Source organism: Oryctolagus cuniculus, chromosome 15 (assembly GCF_051225735.1).
Source record: "Oryctolagus cuniculus isolate XC-2025 breed Fujian yellow rabbit chromosome 15, ASM5122573v1, whole genome shotgun sequence".
In the NCBI taxonomy this organism is placed as follows: domain Eukaryota; kingdom Metazoa; phylum Chordata; class Mammalia; order Lagomorpha; family Leporidae; genus Oryctolagus; species Oryctolagus cuniculus.
Genome location: NC_142881.1, coordinates 95,404,912 through 95,426,019, shown reverse-complemented (window position 1 = coordinate 95,426,019; position 21,108 = coordinate 95,404,912).

Sequence of the window (21,108 nt, the reverse complement as noted above, 5' to 3'; positions counted from 1 at the left end):
CTACAACAATTTGTCCAGATACTCCTGGATGAAAACAAAACTATCTGGTGATTTGTAGATATCTGAATCCCAGATCTTGCTACAGCCTCTGTGTGTGTTTGTGTTTTCTGGACATTCTCTATGGACTTTAAGGTTTTGAATGCATTTTAGCATGTAAGTTTTTGTTTTCTGCTGGCAAACGCTAATTGGTTCCACCTGGAGTCAAATACTCCACACATTCGAGTTTTCTAGGAAGAAAGCTTCAGAAACCTGAGAAAACATGATATTTGTATTTGTAAACATCACATTGGATTCATTTGCTGGACACAGAGATTGTGCTTTTCTCCAAAACCACTTTCACGGTGATTTTTTGGTTAAATTTCACTTCAAAACTACAACAATTTGTCCAGATACTCCTGGGTGAAAACAAAACTATCTGGTGATTTGTAGCTATCTCAATCCCAGATCTTGCTACATCCTCTGTGTGTGTTTGTGTTTTCTGGACATTCTCTATGTACTTTATGGTTTTGAATGCATTTTAGCATTTGTTTCCTGCTGGCAAACGCTAATTGGTTCCACCTGGAGTCAAATCCTCCACACATTCGAGTTTTCTAGGAAGAAAGCTTCAGACACCTGAGAAAACATGATATTTCTTTCTGTAAACATGACATTGGATGCATTTCCCGAACAGGAAGATTGTGCTTTTCTCCAAAACCACTTTCACGGTGATTTTTGGTTAAATTTCACCAGAAATTCACAACAATTTGTCCAGATACTCCTGGATGAAAACAAAACTATCTGGTGATTTGTAGCTATCTCAATCCCAGATCTTGCTACAGCCTCTGTGTGTGTTTGTGTTTTCTGGATATTCTCTATGGACTTTAAGGTTTTGAATGCATTTTAGCAGAACCCTTTTTGTTTTCTGCTGGCAAACGCTAATTGGTTCCACCTGGAGTCAAATACTCCACACATTCGAGTTTTCTAGGAAGAAAGTTACAGAAACCTGAGAAAACATGATATTTGTATTTGTCAACATGATATTGGATTCATTTGCTGGACAGAAAGATTGTGCTTTTCTCCAAAACCACTTTGACGGTGATTTTTTGGTTAAATTTCACTTCAAAACTACAACAATTTGTCCAGATACTCCTGGATGAAAACAAAACTATCTGTTGATTTGTAGCTATCTCAATCCCAGATCTTGCTACAGCCTCTGTGTGTGTTTGTGTTTTCTGGACATTCTCTATGGACTTTAAGGTTTTGAATGCATTTTAGCATGTAAGTTTTTGTTTACAGCTGAAACGCTAATTGGTTCCACCTGGAGTCAAATCCTCCACACATTCGAGTTTTCTAGGAAGAAAGCTTCAGAAACCTGAGAAAACATGATATTTGTATTTGTAAATATCACATTGGATTCATTTGCTGGACAGAGATATTGTGCTTTTCTCCAAAACCACTTTCACGGTGATTTTTTGGTTAAATTTCACTTCAAAACTACAACAATTTGTCCAGATACTCCTGGGTGAAAACAAAACTATCTGGTGATTTGTAGCTATCTCAATCCCAGATCTTGAACATCCTCTGTGTGTGTTTGTGTTTTCTGGATATTCTCAATGGACTTTAAGGTTTTGAATGCATTTTAGCATTTGTTTTCTGCTGGCAAACGCTAATTGGTTCCACCTGGAGTCAAATCCTCCACACATTCGAGTTTTCTAGGAAGAAAGCTTCAGACACCTGAGAAAACATGATATTTCTTTCTGTAAACATGACATTGGATGCATTTGCCGAACAGGAAGATTGTGCTTTTCTCCAAAACCACTTTCACGGTGATTTTTGGTTAAATTTCACCTGAAATCCACAACAATTTGTCCAGATACTCCTGGATGAAAACAAAACTATCTGGTGATTTGTAGCTATCTCAATCCCAGATCTTGCTACAGCCTCTGTGTGTGTTTGTGTTTTCTGGATATTCTCTATGGACTTTAAGGTTTTGAAATCATTTTAGCAGGACCCTTTTTGTTTTCTGCTGGGAAACGCTAATTGGTTCCACCTGGAGTCAAATACTCCACACATTCGAGTTTTCTAGGAAGAAAGTTTCAGAAACCTGAGAAAACATGATATTTGTATTTGTCAACATGATATTGGATTCATTTGCTGGACAGAAAGATTGTGCTTTTCTCCAAAACCACTTTCACGGTGATTTTTTGGTTAAATTTCACTTCAAAACTACAACAATTTGTCCAGATACTCCTGGATGAAAACAAAACTATCTGGTGATTTGTAGCTATCTCAATCCCAGATCTTGCTACAGCCTCTGTGTGTGTTTGTGTTTTCTGGACATTCTCTATGGACGTTAAGGTTTTGAATGCATTTTAGCATTTGTTTTGTGCTAGCAAACGCTAATTGGTTCCACCTGGAGTCAAATACTCCACACATTCGAGTTTTCTAGGAAGAAAGCTTCAGAAACCTGAGAAAACATGATATTTCTTTCCGTAAACATGACACTGGACACATTAGACAAACAGTAAGATTGTGCTTTACTCCAAAACCACTTTCACGGTCATTTTTGGTTAAATTTCACCCGAAATCCACAACAATTTGTCCAGATACTCCTGGATGAAAACAAAACTATCTGGTGATTTGTAGCTATCTCAATCCCAGATCTTGCTACAGCCTCTGTGTGTGTTTGTGTTTTCTGGACATTCTCTATGGACTTTATGGTTTTGAATGCATTTTAGCATTTGTTTTCTGCTGTCAAACACTAATTGGTTCCACCTGGAGTCAAATACTCCACACATTCGAGTTTCCTAGGAAGAAAGCTCCAGAAACCTGAGAAAACATGATATTTGTATTTGTAAACATGATATTGGATTCATTTGCTGGACAGAAAGATTGTGCTTTTCTCCAAAACCACTTTCACGGTGATTTTTTGGTTAAATTTCACTTCAAAACTACAACAATCTGTCCAGATACTCCTGGATGAAAACAAAACTATCTGGTGATTTGTAGCTATCTCAATCCCAGATCTTGCTACAGCCTCTGTGTGCGTTTGTGTTTTCTGGACATTCTCTATGGACTTTAAGGTTTTGAATGCATTTTAGCATGTAAGCTTTTGTTTACAGCTCGCAGACGCTAATTGGTTCCACCTGTAGTCAAATCCTCCACACATTCGAGTTTTCTAGGAAGAAAGCTCCAGAAACCTGAAAAAACATGATATTTGTATTTGTGAACATCACATTGGATTCACTTGCTGGACAGAGAGATTGTGCTTTTCTCCAAAACCACTTTCCCGGTGATTTTTTGGTTAAATTTCACTTCAAAACTACAACAATTTGTCCAGATACTCCTGGATGAAAAGAAAACTATCTGGTGATTGGTAGCTATCTCAATCCCAGATCTTGCTACAGCATCCGTGTGCGTTTGTGTTTTCTGGATATTCTCTATGTACTTTACAGTTTTGAATGCATTTTAGCATGTAAGTTTTTGTTTTCAGCTGGCAGTCGCTAATTGGTTCCACCTGGAGTCAAATCCTCCACACATTCGAGTTTTCTAGGAAGAAAGCTTCAGAAACCTGAGAAAACATAATATTTGTATTTGTAAACATCACATTGGATTCATTTGCTGGAAAGAGAGATTGTGCTTTTCTCCAAAACCACTTTCACGGTGATTTTTTGGTTACATTTCTCTTCAAATCTACAACAATTTGTCCAGATACTCCTGGATGAAAACAAAACTATCTGGTGATTTTTGGCTATCTCAATCCCAGATCTTGCTACAGCCTCTGGGTGTGTTTGTGTTTTCTGGATATTCTCTATGGACTTTAAGGTTTTGAATGCATTTTAGCATTTGTTTTGTGCTGGCAAACGATAATTGGTTCCACCTGGAGTCAAATACTCCACACATTCGAGTTTTCTAGGAAGAAAGCTTCAGAAACCTTAGAAAACATGATATTTCTTTCTGTAAACATGACACTGGACACATTAGAGAAACAGTAAGATTGTGCTTTACTCCAAAACCACTTTCACGGTGATTTTTGGTTAAATTTCACACGAAATCCACAACAATTTGTCCAGATACTCCTGGATGAAAACAAAACTATCTGGTGATTTGTAGCTATCTCAATCCCAGATCTTGCTACAGCCTCTGTGTGTGTTTGTGTTTTCTGGACATTCTCTATGGACTTTATGGTTTTGAATGCATTTTAGCATTAGTTTTCTGCTGGCAAACACTAACTGGTTCCACCTGGAGTCAAATACTCCACACATTCGAGTTTCCTAGGAAGAAAGCTCCAGAAACCTGAGAAAACATGATATTTGTATTTGTAAACATGACATTGGATTCATTTGCTGGACAGAAAGATTGTGCTTTTCTCCAAAACCACTTTCACGGTGATTTTTTGGTTAAATTTCACTTCAAAACTACAACAATTTGTCCAGATACTCCTGGATGAAAACAAAACTATCTGGTGATTTGTAGATATCTGAATCCCAGATCTTGCTACAGCCTCTGTGTGTGTTTGTGTTTTCTGGACATTCTCTATGGACTTTAAGGTTTTGAATGCATTTTAGCATGTAAGTTTTTGTTTTCTGCTGGCAAACGCTAATTGGTTCCACCTGGAGTCAAATACTCCACACATTCGAGTTTTCTAGGAAGAAAGCTTCAGAAACCTGAGAAAACATGATATTTGTATTTGTAAACATCACATTGGATTCATTTGCTGGACACAGAGATTGTGCTTTTCTCCAAAACCACTTCCATGGTGATTTTTTGGTTAAATTTCACTTCAAAACTACAACAATTTGTCCAGATACTCCTGGATGAAAACAAAACTATCTGGTGATTTGTAGCTATCTCAATCCCAGATCTTGCTACAGCCTCTGTGTGTGTTTGTGTTTTCTGGACATTCTCTATGTACTTTATGGTTTTGAATGCATTTTAGCATTTGTTTCCTGCTGGCAAACGCTAATTGGTTCCACCTGGAGTCAAATCCTCCACACATTCGAGTTTTCTAGGAAGAAAGCTTCAGACACCTGAGAAAACATGATATTTCTTTCTGTAAACATGACATTGGATGCATTTCCCGAACAGGAAGATTGTGCTTTTCTCCAAAACCACTTTCACAGTGATTTTTGGTTAAATTTCACCAGAAATTCACAACAATTTGTCCAGATACTCCTGGATGAAAACAAAACTATCTGGTGATTTGTAGCTATCTCAATCCCAGATCTTGCTACAGCCTCTGTGTGTGTTTGTGTTTTCTGGATATTCTCTATGGACTTTAAGGTTTTGAATGCATTTTAGCAGAACCCTTTTTGTTTTCTGCTGGCAAACGCTAATTGGTTCCACCTGGAGTCAAATACTCCACACATTCGAGTTTTCTAGGAAGAAAGTTTCAGAAACCTGAGAAAACATGATATTTGTATTTGTCAACATGATATTGGATTCATTTGCTGGACAGAAAGATTGTGCTTTTCTCCAAAACCACTTTGACGGTGATTTTTTGGTTAAATTTCACTTCAAAACTACAACAATTTGTCCAGATACTCCTGGATGAAAACAAAACTATCTGGTGATTTGTAGCTATCTCAATCCCAGATCTTGCTACAGTCTCTGTGTGTGTTTGTGTTTTCTGGACATTCTCTATGGACTTTAAGGTTTTGAATGCATTTTAGCATGTAAGTTTTTGTTTACAGCTGAAACGCTAATTGGTTCCACCTGGAGTCAAATCCTCCACACATTCGAGTTTTCTAGGAAGAAAGCTTCAGAAACCTGAGAAAACATGATATTTGTATTTGTAAATATCACATTGGATTCATTTGCTGGACAGAGAGATTGTGCTTTTCTCCAAAACCACTTTCACGGTGATTTTTTGGTTAAATTTCACTTCAAAACTACAACAATTTGTCCAGATACTCCTGGGTGAAAACAAAACTATCTGGTGATTTGTAGCTATCTCAATCCCAGATCTTGAACATCCTCTGTGTGTGTTTGTGTTTTCTGGATATTCTCAATGGACTTTAAGGTTTTGAATGCATTTTAGCATTTGTTTTCTGCTGGCAAACGCTAATTGGTTCCACCTGGAGTCAAATCCTCCACACATTCGAGTTTTCTAGGAAGAAAGCTTCAGACACCTGAGAAAACATGATATTTCTTTCTGTAAACATGACATTGGATGCATTTGCCGAACAGGAAGATTGTGCTTTTCTCCAACACCACTTTCACGGTGATTTTTGGTTAAATTTCACCAGAAATTCACAACAATTTGTCCAGATACTCCTGGATGAAAACAAAACTATCTGGTGATTTGTAGCTATCTCAATCCCAGATCTTGCTACAGCCTCTGTGTGTGTTTGTGTTTTCTGGATATTCTCTATGGACTTTAAGGTTTTGAAATCATTTTAGCAGGACCCTTTTTGTTTTCTGCTGGGAAACGCAAATTGGTTCCACCTGGAGTCAAATACTCCACACATTCGAGTTTTCTAGGAAGAAAGTTTCAGAAACCTGAGAAAACATGATATTTGTATTTGTCAACATGATATTGGATTCATTTGCTGGACAGAAAGATTGTGCTTTTCTCCAAAACCACTTTCACGGTGATTTTTTGGTTAAATTTCACTTCAAAACTACAACAATTTGTCCAGATACTCCTGGATGAAAACAAAACTATCTGGTGATTTGTAGCTATCTCAATCCCAGATCTTGCTACAGCCTCTGTGTGTGTTTGTGTTTTCTGGACATTCTCTATGGACGTTAAGGTTTTGAATGCATTTTAGCATTTGTTTTGTGCTAGCAAACGCTAATTGGTTCCACCTGGAGTCAAATACTCCACACATTCGAGTTTTCTAGGAAGAAAGCTTCAGAAACCTGAGAAAACATGATATTTCTTTCCGTAAACATGACACTGGACACATTAGACAAACAGTAAGATTGTGCTTTACTCCAAAACCACTTTCACGGTCATTTTTGGTTAAATTTCACCCGAAATCCACAACAATTTGTCCAGATACTCCTGGATGAAAACAAAACTATCTGGTGATTTGTAGCTATCTCAATCCCAGATCTTGCTACAGCCTCTGTGTGCGTTTGTGTTTTCTGGACATTCTCTATGGACTTTATGGTTTTGAATGCATTTTAGCATTTGTTTTCTGCTGTCAAACACTAATTGGTTCCACCTGGAGTCAAATACTCCACACATTCGAGTTTTCTAGGAAGAAAGCTTCAGAAACCTGAGAAAACATGATATTTCTTTCTGTAAAGATGACATTGGATACATTTGCTGAACAGGAAGATTGTGCTTTTCTCCAAAACCACTTTCACGGTGATTTTTTGTTATATTGCACACGAAATCCACAAGAATTTGTCCAGATACTCCTGGATGAAAAATGAAAACTATCTGGTGATTTGTGGCTATCTCAATCCCAGATCTTGCTACAGCCTCTGTGTGTGTTTGTGTTTTCTGGACATTCTCTATGGACTTTAAGGTTTTGAATGCATTTTAGCAGGACCCTTTTTGTTTTCTGCTGGCAAACGCTAATTGGTTCCACCTGGAGTCAAATAGTCCACACATTCGAGTTTTCTAGGAAGAAAGCTTCAGAAACCTGAGAAAACATGATATTTCTTTCTGTAAACATGATATTGGATGCATTTGCCGAACAGGAAGATTGTGCTTTTCTCCAAAACCACTTTCAAGGTGATTTTTGGTTAAATTTCACACGAAATAGACAACAATTTGTATAGATACTCCTGGATAAAAGCAAAAAAATATCTGGTGATTTGTAGCTATCTCAATCCCAGATCTTGCTACAGCCTCTGTGTGTGTTTGTGTTTTCTGGACATTCTCTATGGACTTTAAGGGTTTGAATGCATTTTAGCAGGACCCTTTTTGTTTTCTGCTGGCAAACGCTAATTGGTTCCACCTGGAGTCAAATCCTCCACACATTCGAGTTTTCTAGGAAGAAAGTTCCAGAATCCTGAGAAAACATGATATTTCTTTCTGTAAACATGACATTGGATGCATTTGCCGAACAGGAAGATTGTGATTTTCTCGAAAGCCACTTTCACGGTGATTTTTGGTTAAATTTCACCCGAAATCCACAACAGTTTGTATAGATACTCCTGGATGAAAACAAAACTATCTGGTGATTTGTAGCTATCTCAATCCCAGATCTTGCTACAGCCTCTGTGTGTGTTTGTGTTTTCTGGATATTCTCTATGGACATTCAGGTTTTGAATGCATTTTAGCAGGACCCTTTTTGTTTTCTGCTGGCAAACGCTAATGGGTTCCACCTGGAGTCAAATACTCCACACATTCGAGTTTTCTAGGAAGAAAGCCCCAGAAACCTGAGAAAACATGATATTTGTATTTGTAAACATGACATTGGATGCATTTCCCGAACAGGAAGATTGTGCTTTTCTCCAAAACCACTTTCACGGTGATTTTTGGTTAAATTTCACCCGAAATCCACAAGAATTTTTCCAGATATTCCTGGATGAAAACAAAACTATCTGGTGATTTGTAGCTATCTCAATCCCAGATCTTGCTACAGCCTCTGTGTGTGTTTGTGTTTTCTGGATATTCTCTATGGACTTTAAGGTTTTGAATGCATTGTAGCAGGATCCTTTTTGTTTTCAGCTGGCAAACGCTAATTGGTTCCACCTGGAGTCAAATCCTCCACACATTCGAGTTTTCTAGGAAGAAAGCTTCAGAAACCTGAGAAAATATGGTATTTCTTTCTGTAAACATGACACTGGACACATTTGCCAAACAGGAAGATTGTGCTTTACTCCAAAACCACTTTCACGGTGATTTTTGGTTAAATTTCACCTGAAATCCACAACAATTTGTCCAGATACTCATGGATGAATACAAAAAACTATCTGGTGATTTGTAGCAATCTCAATCCCAGATCTTGCTACAGCCTCTGTGTGTGTTTGTGTTTTCTGGACATTCTCTATGGTCTTTAAGGTTTTGAATGCATTTTAGCAGGACCCTTTTGTTTTCTGCTGGCAAACGCTAATTGGTTCCACCTGGAGTCAAATACTCCACACATTCGAGATTTCTAGGAAGAAAGCTCCAGAAACCTGAGAAAACCTGATATTTGTTTCTGTAAACATGACACTGGACACATTTGCCAAACGGGAAGATTGTGCTTTTCTCCAAAACCACTTTCACGGTGATTTTTGGTTAAATTTCACTTCAAAACTGCAACAATTTGTCCAGATACTCCTGGATGAAAACAAAACTATCTGGTGATTTGTAGCTATATCAATCCCAGATCCTACTACAGCCTCTGTGTGTGTTTGTGTTTTCTGGACATTCTCTATGGACTTTAAGGTTTTGAATGCACTTTAGCATTTGTTTTCTGCGGGGAAACGCTAATTGGTTCCACCTGGAGTCAAATACTTCACACATTCGAGTTTTCTAGGAAGAAAGCTCCAGAAACCTGAGAAAACATGATATTTCTATTTGTAAACACGACGTTGGATTCATTTTCTGGACAGAAAGATTGTGCTTTTCTCCAAAACCACTTTCACGGTGATTTTTGGTTAAATTTCACTTCAAAACTTCAACAATTTGCCAGATACTCCTGGATGAAAACAAAACTATCTGGTGATTTGTAGCTATATCAATCCCAGATCCTGCTGCAGCCTCTGTGTGTGTTTGTGTTTTCTGGACATTCTCTATGGACTTTACGGTTTTGAATGCATTTTAGCATGTAAGTTTTTGTTTTCAGCTGGGAAACGCTAATTGGTTCCACCTGGAGTCAAATCCTCCACACATTCGAGTTTTCTAGGAAGAAAGCTCCAGAAACCTGAGAAAACATGATATTTGTATTTGTACTCATCACATTGGATTCATTTGCTTGACAGAGAGATTGTGCTTTTCTCCAAAACCACTTTCACGGTGATTTTTTGTTATATTGCACCCGAAATCCACAACAATTTGTCCAGATACTCCTGGATGAAAACAAAAAACTATCTGGTGATTTGTAGCTATCTCAATCCCAGATCTTGCTACAGCCTCTGTGTGAGTTTGTGTTTTCTGGACATTCTCTATGGACTTTACGGTTTGAATGCATTTTAGCAGGACCCTTTTTGTTTTCTGCTGGCAAACGCTAATTGGTTCCACCTGGAGTCAAATCCTCCACACATTCGAGTTTTCTAGGAAGAAAGCTCCAGAATCCTAAGAAAACATGATATTTCTTTCTGTAAACATGATATTGGATGCATTTGCCGAACAGGAAGATTGTACTTTTCTCCAAAACCACTTTCACGGTGATTTTTGGTTAAATTTCACCCAAAATCCAGAACAATTTGTCCAGATACTCCTGGATGAAAACAAAACTATCTGGTGATTTGTAGCTATCTCAATCCCAGATCTTGCTACAGCCTCTGTGTGTGTTTGTGTTTTCTGGACATTCTCTATGGACTTTAAGGTTTTGAATGCATTTTAGCAGGACCCTTTTTGTTTTCTGCTGGGAAACGCTAATTGGTTCCACCTGGAGTCAAATACTCCACACATTCGAGTTTTCTAGGAAGAAATCTCCAGAAACCTGAGAAAACATGATATTTGTATTTGTATACATGACATTGGATTCATTTTCTGGACAGAAAGATTGTGTTTTTCTCCAAAACCACTTTCACGGTGATTTTTTGGTTAAATTTCACTTCAAAACTACAACAATTTGTGCAGGTACTCCTGGATGAAAACAAAACTATCTGGTGATTTGTAGCTATCTCAATCCCAGATCTCGCTACAGCCTCTGTGTGTGTTTGTGTTTTCTGGACATTCTCTATGGACTTTACGGTTTTAAATGCATTTTAGCATTTGTTTTCTGCTGGCAAACGTTAATTGGTTCCACCTGCAGTCAAATACTCCACACATTCGCGTTTTCTTGGAAGAAAGCTTCAGAAAACTGAGAAAACATGGTATTTCTTTCTGTAAACATGACACTGGATGCATTTCCCGAACAAGAATATTGTGCTTTTCTCCAAAACCACTTTCACGGTGATTTTTGGTTAAATTTCACCCGAAATCCACAACAATTTGTCCAGATACTCGTGGATGAAAACAAAACTATCTGGTGATTTGTAGCTATCTCAATCCCAGATCTTGCTACAGCCTCTGTGTGTGTTTGTGTTTTCTGGATATTCTCTATGGACTTTAAGGTTTTGAATGCATTGTAGCAGGACCCTTGTTGTTTTCTGCTGGCAAACGCTAATTGGTTCCACCTGGAGTCAAATCCTCCACACATTCGAGTTTTCTAGGAAGAAAGCTTCAGAAACCTGAGAAAACATGATATTTCTTTCTGTAAACATGACATTGGATGCATTTGCCGAACAGGAAGATTGTGCTTTTCTCCAAAACAACTTTCACGGTGATTTTTGGTTAAATTTCAACCGAAATCCACAACAATTTGTCCAGATACTCCTGGATGAAAACAAAACTATCTGGTGATTTGTAGATATCTCAATCCCAGATCTTGCTACAGCCTCTGTGTGTGTTTGTGTTTTCTGGACATTCTCTATGGACTTTAAGGTTTTGAATGCATTTTAGCATGTAAGTTTTTGTTTACAACTGAAACGCTAATTGGTTCCACCTGGAGTCAAATACTCCACACATTCGAGTTTTCTAGGAAGAAAGCTTCAGAAACCTGAGAAAACATGATATTTGTATTTGTAAACATCACATTGGATTCATTTGCTGGACACAGAGATTGTGCTTTTCTCCAAAACCACTTTCACGGTGATTTTTTGGTTAAATTTCACTTCAAAACTACAACAATTTGTCCAGATACTCCTGGGTGAAAACAAAACTATCTGGTGATTTGTAGCTATCTCAATCCCAGATCTTGCTACATCCTCTGTGTGTGTTTGTGTTTTCTGGACATTCTCTATGTACTTTATGGTTTTGAATGCATTTTAGCATTTGTTTCCTGCTGGCAAACGCTAATTGGTTCCACCTGGAGTCAAATACTCCACACATTCGTGTTTTCTAGGAAGAAAGCTTCAGAAACCTGAGAAAACATGATACTTCTTTCTGTAAACATGACACTGGACACATTTGACAAAGAGGAAGATTGTGCTTTTCTCCAAAACCACTTTCACTGTGATTTTTGGTTAAATTTCATCCGAAATCCACAACAATTTGTCCAGATACTCCTGGATGAAAACAAAACTATCTGGTGATTTGTACCTATCTCAATCCCAGATCTTGCTACAGCCTCTGTGTGTGTTTGTGTTTTCTGGACATTCTCTATGGACTTTAAGGTTTTGAATGCACTTTAGCATTTGTTTTCTGCGGGGAAACGCTAATTGGTTCCACCTGGAGTCAAATACTTCACACATTCGAGTTTTCTAGGAAGAAAGCTCCAGAAACCTGAGAAAACATGATATTTGTATTTGTAAACACGACGTTGGATTCATTTTCTGGACAGAAAGATTGTGCTTTTCTCCAAAACCACTTTCACGGTGATTTTTGGTTAAATTTCACTTCAAAACTTCAACAATTTGCCAGATACTCCTGGATGAAAACAAAACTATCTGGTGATTTGTAGCTATATCAATCCCAGATCCTGCTACAGCCTCTGTGTGTGTTTGTGTTTTCTGGACATTCTCTATGGACTTTACGGTTTTGAATGCATTTTAGCATGTAAGTTTTTGTTTTCTGCTGGCAAACGCTAATTGGTTCCACCTGGAGTCAAATCCTCCACACATTCGAGTTTTCTAGGAAGAAAGCTCCAGAAACCTGAGAAAACATGATATTTGTATTTGTACTCATCACATTGGATTCATTTGCTTGACAGAGAGATTGTGCTTTTCTCCAAAACCACTTTCACGGTGATTTTTTGTTATATTGCACCCGAAATCCACAACAATTTGTCCAGATACTCCTGGATGAAAACAAAAAACTATCTGGTGATTTGTAGCTATCTCAATCCCAGATCTTGCTACAGCCTCTGTGTGAGTTTGTGTTTTCTGGACATTCTCTATGGACTTTACGGTTTGAATGCATTTTAGCAGGACCCTTTTTGTTTTCTGCTGGCAAACGCTAATTGGTTCCACCTGGAGTCAAATACTCCACACATTCGAGTTTTCTAGGAAGAAAGCTCCAGAATCCTAAGAAAACATGATATTTCTTTCTGTAAACATGATATTGGATGCATTTGCCGAACAGGAAGATTGTACTTTTCTCCAAAACCACTTTCACGGTGATTTTTGGTTAAATTTCACCCAAAATCCAGAACAATTTGTCCAGATACTCCTGGATGAAAACAAAACTATCTGGTGATTTGTAGCTATCTCAATCCCAGATCTTGCTACAGCCTCTGTGTGTGTTTGTGTTTTCTGGACATTCTCTATGGACTTTAAGGTTTTGAATGCATTTTAGCAGGACCCTTTTTGTTTTCTGCTGGGAAACGCTAATTGGTTCCACCTGGAGTCAAATACTCCACACATTCGAGTTTTCTAGGAAGAAATCTCCAGAAACCTGAGAAAACATGATATTTGTATTTGTATACATGACATTGGATTCATTTTCTGGACAGAAAGATTGTGTTTTTCTCCAAAACCACTTTCACGGTGATTTTTTGGTTAAATTTCACTTCAAAACTACAACAATTTGTGCAGGTACTCCTGGATGAAAACAAAACTATCTGGTGATTTGTAGCTATCTCAATCCCAGATCTCGCTACAGCCTCTGTGTGTGTTTGTGTTTTCTGGACATTCTCTATGGACTTTACGGTTTTAAATGTATTTTAGCATTTGTTTTCTGCTGGCAAACGTTAATTGGTTCCACCTGCAGTCAAATACTCCACACATTCGCGTTTTCTTGGAAGAAAGCTTCAGAAAACTGAGAAAACATGATATTTCTTTCTGTAAACATGACACTGGATGCATTTCCCGAACAAGAATATTGTGCTTTTCTCCAAAACCACTTTCACGGTGATTTTTGGTTAAATTTCACCCGAAATCCACAACAATTTGTCCAGATACTCGTGGATGAAAACAAAACTATCTGGTGATTTGTAGCTATCTCAATCCCAGATCTTGCTACAGCCTCTGTGTGTGTTTGTGTTTTCTGGATATTCTCTATGGACTTTAAGGTTTTGAATGCATTGTAGCAGGACCCTTGTTGTTTTCTGCTGGCAAACGCTAATTGGTTCCACCTGGAGTCAAATCCTCCACACATTCGAGTTTTCTAGGAAGAAAGCTTCAGAAACCTGAGAAAACATGATATTTCTTTCTGTAAACATGACATTGGATGCATTTGCCGAACAGGAAGATTGTGCTTTTCTCCAAAACAACTTTCACGGTGATTTTTGGTTAAATTTCAACCGAAATCCACAACAATTTGTCCAGATACTCCTGGATGAAAACAAAACTATCTGGTGATTTGTAGATATCTCAATCCCAGATCTTGCTACAGCCTCTGTGTGTGTTTGTGTTTTCTGGACATTCTCTATGGACTTTAAGGTTTTGAATGCATTTTAGCATGTAAGTTTTTGTTTACAGCTGAAACGCTAATTGGTTCCACCTGGAGTCAAATACTCCACACATTCGAGTTTTCTAGGAAGAAAGCTTCAGAAACCTGAGAAAACATGATATTTGTATTTGTAAACATCACATTGGATTCATTTGCTGGACACAGAGATTGTGCTTTTCTCCAAAACCACTTTCACGGTGATTTTTTGGTTAAATTTCACTTCAAAACTACAACAATTTGTCCAGATACTCCTGGGTGAAAACAAAAGTATCTGGTGATTTGTAGCTATCTCAATCCCAGATCTTGCTACATCCTCTGTGTGTGTTTGTGTTTTCTGGACATTCTCTATGTACTTTATGGTTTTGAATGCATTTTAGCATTTGTTTCCTGCTGGCAAACGCTAATTGGTTCCACCTGGAGTCAAATACTCCACACATTCGAGTTTTCTAGGAAGAAAGCTTCAGAAACCTGAGAAAACATGATACTTCTTTCTGTAAACATGACACTGGACACATTTGACAAAGAGGAAGATTGTGCTTTTCTCCAAAACCACTTTCACTGTGATTTTTGGTTAAATTTCATCCGAAATCCACAACTATTTGTCCAGATACTCCTGGATGAAAACAAAACTATCTGGTGATTTGTAGCTATCTCAATCCCAGATCTTGCTACAGCCTCTGTGTGTGTTTGTGTTTTCTGGACATTCTCTATGGACTTTAAGGTTTTGAATGCATTTTAGCGTTTGTTTTGTGCTGGCAAACGATAATTGGTTCCACCTGGAGTCAAATCCTCCACACATTCGAGTTTTCTAGGAAGAAAGCTCCAGAAACCTGAGAAAACATGATATTTGTATTTGTAAACATGACATTGGATTCATTTGCTGGACAGAAAGATTGTGCTTTTCTCCAAAACCTCTTTCACGGTGATTTTTTGGTTAAATTTCACTTCAAAACTACAACAATTTTTCCAGATACTCCTGGATGAAAACAAAACAATCTGGTGATTTGTAGCTATCTCAATCCCAGATCTTGCTACAGCCTCTGTGTGCGTTTGTGTTTTCTGGACATTCTCTATGGACTTTAAGGTTTTGAATGCATTTTAGCATGTAAGCTTTTGTTTACAGCTCGCAGACGCTAATTGGTTCCACCTGTACTCAAATCCTCCACACATTCGAGTTTTCTAGGAAGAAAGCTCCAGAAACCTGAAAAAACATGATATTTGTATTTGTGAACATCACAATGGATTCACTTGCTGGACAGAGAGATTGTGCTTTTCTCCAAAACCACTTTCCCGGTGATTTTTTGGTTAAATTTCACTTCAAAACTACAACAATTTGTCCAGATACTCCTGGATGAAAAGAAAACTATCTGGTGATTGGTAGCTATCTCAATCCCAGATCTTGCTACAGCCTCCGTGTGCGTTTGTGTTTTCTGGATATTCTCCATGTACTTTACAGTTTTGAATGCATTTTAGCATGTAGGTTTTTGTTTTCAGCTGGCAGTCGCTAATTGGTTCCACCTGGAGTCAAATCCTCCACACATTCGAGTTTTCTAGGAAGAAAGCTTCAGAAACCTGAGAAAACATAATATTTGTATTTGTAAACATCACATTGGATTCATTTGCTGGAAAGAGAGATTGTGCTTTTCTCCAAAACCACTTTCACGGTGATTTTTTGGTTAAATTTCACTTCAAATCTACAACAATTTGTCCAGATACTCCTGGATGAAAACAAAACTATCTGGTGATTTTTGGCTATCTCAATCCCAGATCTTGCTACAGCCTCTGTGTGTGTTTGTGTTTTCTGGACATTCTCTATGGACGTTAAGGTTTTGAATGCATTTTAGCATTTGTTTTGTGCTGGCAAACGATATTTGGTTCCACCTGGATTCAAATACTCCACACATTCGAGTTTTCTAGGAAGAAAGCTTCAGAATCCTAAGAAAACATGATATTTCTTTCTGTAAACATGACACTGGACACATTAGACAAACAGTAAGATTGTGCTTTACTCCAAAACCACTTTCACGGTGATTTTTGGTTAAATTTCACCCGAAATCCACAACAATTTGTCCAGATACTCCTGGATAAAAACAAAACTATCTGGTGATTTGTAGCTATCTCAATCCCGGATCTTGCTACAGCCTCTGTGTGCGTTTGTGTTTTCTGGACATTCTCTATGGACTTTAAGGTTTTGAATGCATTTTAGCAGGACCCTTTTTGTTTTCTGCTGGCAAACACTAATTGGTTCCACCTGGAGTCAAATCCTCCACACATTCCAGTTTTCTAGGAAGAAAGCTCCAGAAACCTGAGAAAACATGATATTTGTATTTGTAAACATGACATTGGATTCATTTGCTGGACAGAAAGATTGTGCTTTTCTCCAAAACCACTTTCTCGGTGATTTTTTCGTTAAATTTCACTTCAAAACTACAACAATTTGTCCAGATACTCCTGGATGAAAACAAAACTATCTGGTGATTTGTAGCTATCTCAATCCCAGATCTTGCTACAGCCTCTGTGTGTGTTTGTGTTTTCTGGACATTCTCTATGGACTTTATGGTTTTGAATGCATTTTAGCATTAGTTTTCTGCTGGCAAACAATAACTGGTTCCACCTGGAGTCATATACTCCACACATTCGAGTTTCCTAGGAAGAAAGCTCCAGAAACCTGAGAAAACATGATATTTGTATTTGTAAACATGACATTGGATTCATTTGCTGGACAGAAAGATTGTGCTTTTCTCCAAAACCACTTTCCCGGTGATTTTTTGGTTAAATTTCACTTCAAAACTACAACAATTTGTCCAGATACTCCTGGATGAAAACAAAACTATCTGGTGATTTGTAGATATCTCAATCCCAGATCTTGCTACAGCCTCTGTGTGTGTTTGTGTTTTCTGGACATTCTCTATGGACTTTAAGGTTTTGAATGCATTTTAGCATGTAAGTTTTTGTTTTCTGCTGGCAAACGCTAATTGGTTCCACCTGGAGTCAAATACTCCACACATTCGAGTTTTCTAGGAAGAAAGCTTCAGAAACCTGAGAAAACATGATATTTGTATTTGTAAACATCACATTGGATTCATTTGCTGGACACAGAGATTGTGCTTTTCTCCAAAACCACTTTCACGGTGATTTTTTGGTTAAATTTCACTTCAAAACTACAACAATTTGTCCAGATACTCCTGGGTGAAAACAAAAGTATCTGGTGATTTGTAGCTATCTCAATCCCAGATCTTGCTACATCCTCTGTGTGTGTTTGTGTTTTCTGGACATTCTCTATGTACTTTATGGTTTTGAATGCATTTTAGCATTTGTTTCCTGCTGGCAAACGCTAATTGGTTCCACCTGGAGTCAAATCCTCCACACATTCGAGTTTTCTAGGAAGAAAGTTTCAGAAACCTGAGAAAACATGATATTTGTATTTGTCAACATGATATTGGATTCATTTGCTGGACAGAAAGATTGTGCTTTTCTCCAAAACCACTTTCACGGTGATTTTTTGTTATATTGCACACGAAATCCACAAGAATTTGTCCAGATACTCCTGGATGAAAAATGAAAACTATCTGGTGATTTGTGGCTATCTCAATCCCAGATCTTGCTACAGCCTCTGTGTGTGTTTGTGTTTTCTGGACATTCTCTATGGACGTTAAGGTTTTGAATGCATTTTAGCATTTGTTTTGTGCTAGCAAACGCTAATTGGTTCCACCTGGAGTCAAATACTCCACACATTCGAGTTTTCTAGGAAGAAAGCTTCAGAAACCTGAGAAAACATGATATTTCTTTCCGTAAACATGACACTGGACACATTAGACAAACAGTAAGATTGTGCTTTACTCTAAAACCACTTTCACGGTCATTTTTGGTTAAATTTCACCCGAAATCCACAACAATTTGTCCAGATACTCCTGGATGAAAACAAAAAATTAGCTGGTGATTTGTAGCTATCTCAATCCCAGATCTTGCTACAGCCTCTGTGTGTGTTTGTGTTTTCTGGACATTCTCTATGGACTTTATGGTTTTGAATGCATTTTAGCATTTGTTTTCTGCTGTCAAACACTAATTGGTTCCACCTGGAGTCAAATACTCCACACATTCGAGTTTCCTAGGAAGAAAGCTCCAGAAACCTGAGAAAACATGATATTTGTATTTGTAAACATGATATTGGATTCATTTGCTGGACAGAAAGATTGTGCTTTTCTCCAAAACCACTTTCACGGTGATTTTTTGGTTAAATTTCACTTCAAAACTACAACAATCTGTCCAGATACTCCTGGATGAAAACAAAACTATCTGGTGATTTGTAGCTATCTCAATCCCAGATCTTGCTACAGCCTCTGTGTGTGTTTGTGTTTTCTGGACATTCTCTATGGACTTTATGGTTTTGAATGCATTTTAGCATTTGTTTTCTGCTGTCAAACACTAATTGGTTCCACCTGGAGTCAAATACTCCACACATTCGAGTTTTCTAGGAAGAAAGCTTCAGAAACCTGAGAAAACATGATATTTCTTTCTGTAAAGATGACATTGGATACATTTGCTGAACAGGAAGATTGTGCTTTTCTCCAAAACCACTTTCACGGTGATTTTTTGTTATATTGCACACGAAATCCACAAGAATTTGTCCAGATACTCCTGGATGAAAAATGAAAACTATCTGGTGATTTGTGGCTATCTCAATCCCAGATCTTGCTACAGCCTCTGTGTGTGTTTGTGTTTTCTGGACATTCTCTATGGACTTTAAGGTTTTGAATGCATTTTAGCAGGACCCTTTTAGTTTTCTGCTGGCAAACGCTAATTGGTTCCACCTGGAGTCAAATAGTCCACACATTCGAGTTTTCTAGGAAGAAAGCTTCAGAAACCTGAGAAAACATGATATTTCTTTCTGTAAACATGACATTGCATGCATTTGCCGAACAGGAAGATTGTGCTTTTCTCCAAAACCACTTTCAAGGTGATTTTTGGTTAAATTTCACACGAAATAGACAACAATTTGTATAGATACTCCTGGATAAAAGCAAAAAACTATCTGGTGATTTGTAGCTATCTCAATCCCAGATCTTGCTACAGCCTCTGTGTGTGTTTGTGTTTTCTGGACATTCTCTATGGACTTTAAGGGTTTGAATGCATTTTAGCAGGACCCTTTTTGTTTTCTGCTGGCAAACGCTATTTGGTTCCACCTGGAGTCAAATACTCCACACATTCGAGTTTTCTAGGAAGAAAGTTCCAGAATCCTGAGAAAACATGATATTTCTTTCTTTAAACATGACATTGGATGCATTTGCCGAACAGGAAGATTGTGATTTTCTCCAAAGCCACTTTCACGGTGATTTTTGGTTAAATTTCACCCGAAATCCACAACAGTTTGTATAGATACTCCTGCATGAAAACAAAACTATCTGGTGATTTGTAAGTATCTCAATCTCAGATCTTGCTACAGACTCTGTGTGTGTTTCATTTTGTGGATATTCTCTATGGACTTTAAGGTTTTGAATGCATTTTAGCAGGACCCTTTTTGTTTTCTGCTGGCAAACATAATTGGTTCCACCTGGAGTCAAATCCTCCACACATTCGAGTTTTCTAGGAAGAAAGCTTCAGAAACCTGAGAAAACATGATATTTCTTTCTGTAAAGATGACATTGGATACATTTGCTGAACAGGAAGATTGTGCTTTTCTCCAAAACCACTTTCACGGTGATTTTTTGTTATATTGCATACGAAATCCACAACAATTTTTCCAGATACTCCTGGATGAAAACAAAAAACTATCTGGTGATTTGTAAGTATCTCAATCCCAGATCTTGCTACAGCCTCTGTGTGTGTTTGTGTTTTCTGGACATTCTCTATGGACTTTAAGGTTTTGAATGCATTTTAGCAGGACCCTTTTTGTTTTCTGCTGGCAAACGCTAATTGGTTCCACCTGGAGTCAAATAGTCCACACATTCGAGTTTTCTAGGAAGAAAGCTTCAGAAACCTGAGAAAACATGATATTTCTTTCTGTAAACATGACATTGCATGCATTTGCCGAACAGGAAGATTGTGCTTTTCTCCAAAACCACTTTCAAGGTGATTTTTGGTTAAATTTCACATGAAATAGACAACAATTTGTATAGATACTCCTGGATAAAAGCAAAAAACTATCTGGTGATTTGTAGCTATCTCAATCCCAGATCTTGCTACAGCCTCTGTGTGTGTTTGTGTTTTCTGGACATTCTCTATGGACTTTAAGGGTTTGAATGCATTTTAGCAGGACCATTTTTGTTTTCTGCTGGCAAACACTAATTGGTTCCACCTGGAGTCAAATACTCCACACATTCGAGTTTTCTAGGAAGAAAGTTCCAGAATCCTGAGAAAACATGATATTTCTTTCTGTAAACATGACATTGGATGCATTTGCCGAACAGGAAGATTGTGATTTTCTCCAAAGCCACTTTCACGGTGATTTTTGGTTAAATTTCACCCGAAATCCACAACAATTTGTATAGATACTCCTGGATGAAAACAAAACTATCTGGTGATTTGTAAGTATCTCAATCCCAGATCTTGCTACAGACTCTGTGTGTGTTTCATTTTGTGGATATTCTCTATGGACTTTAAGGTTTTCAATGCATTTTAGCAGGACCATTTTGTTTTCAGCTGAA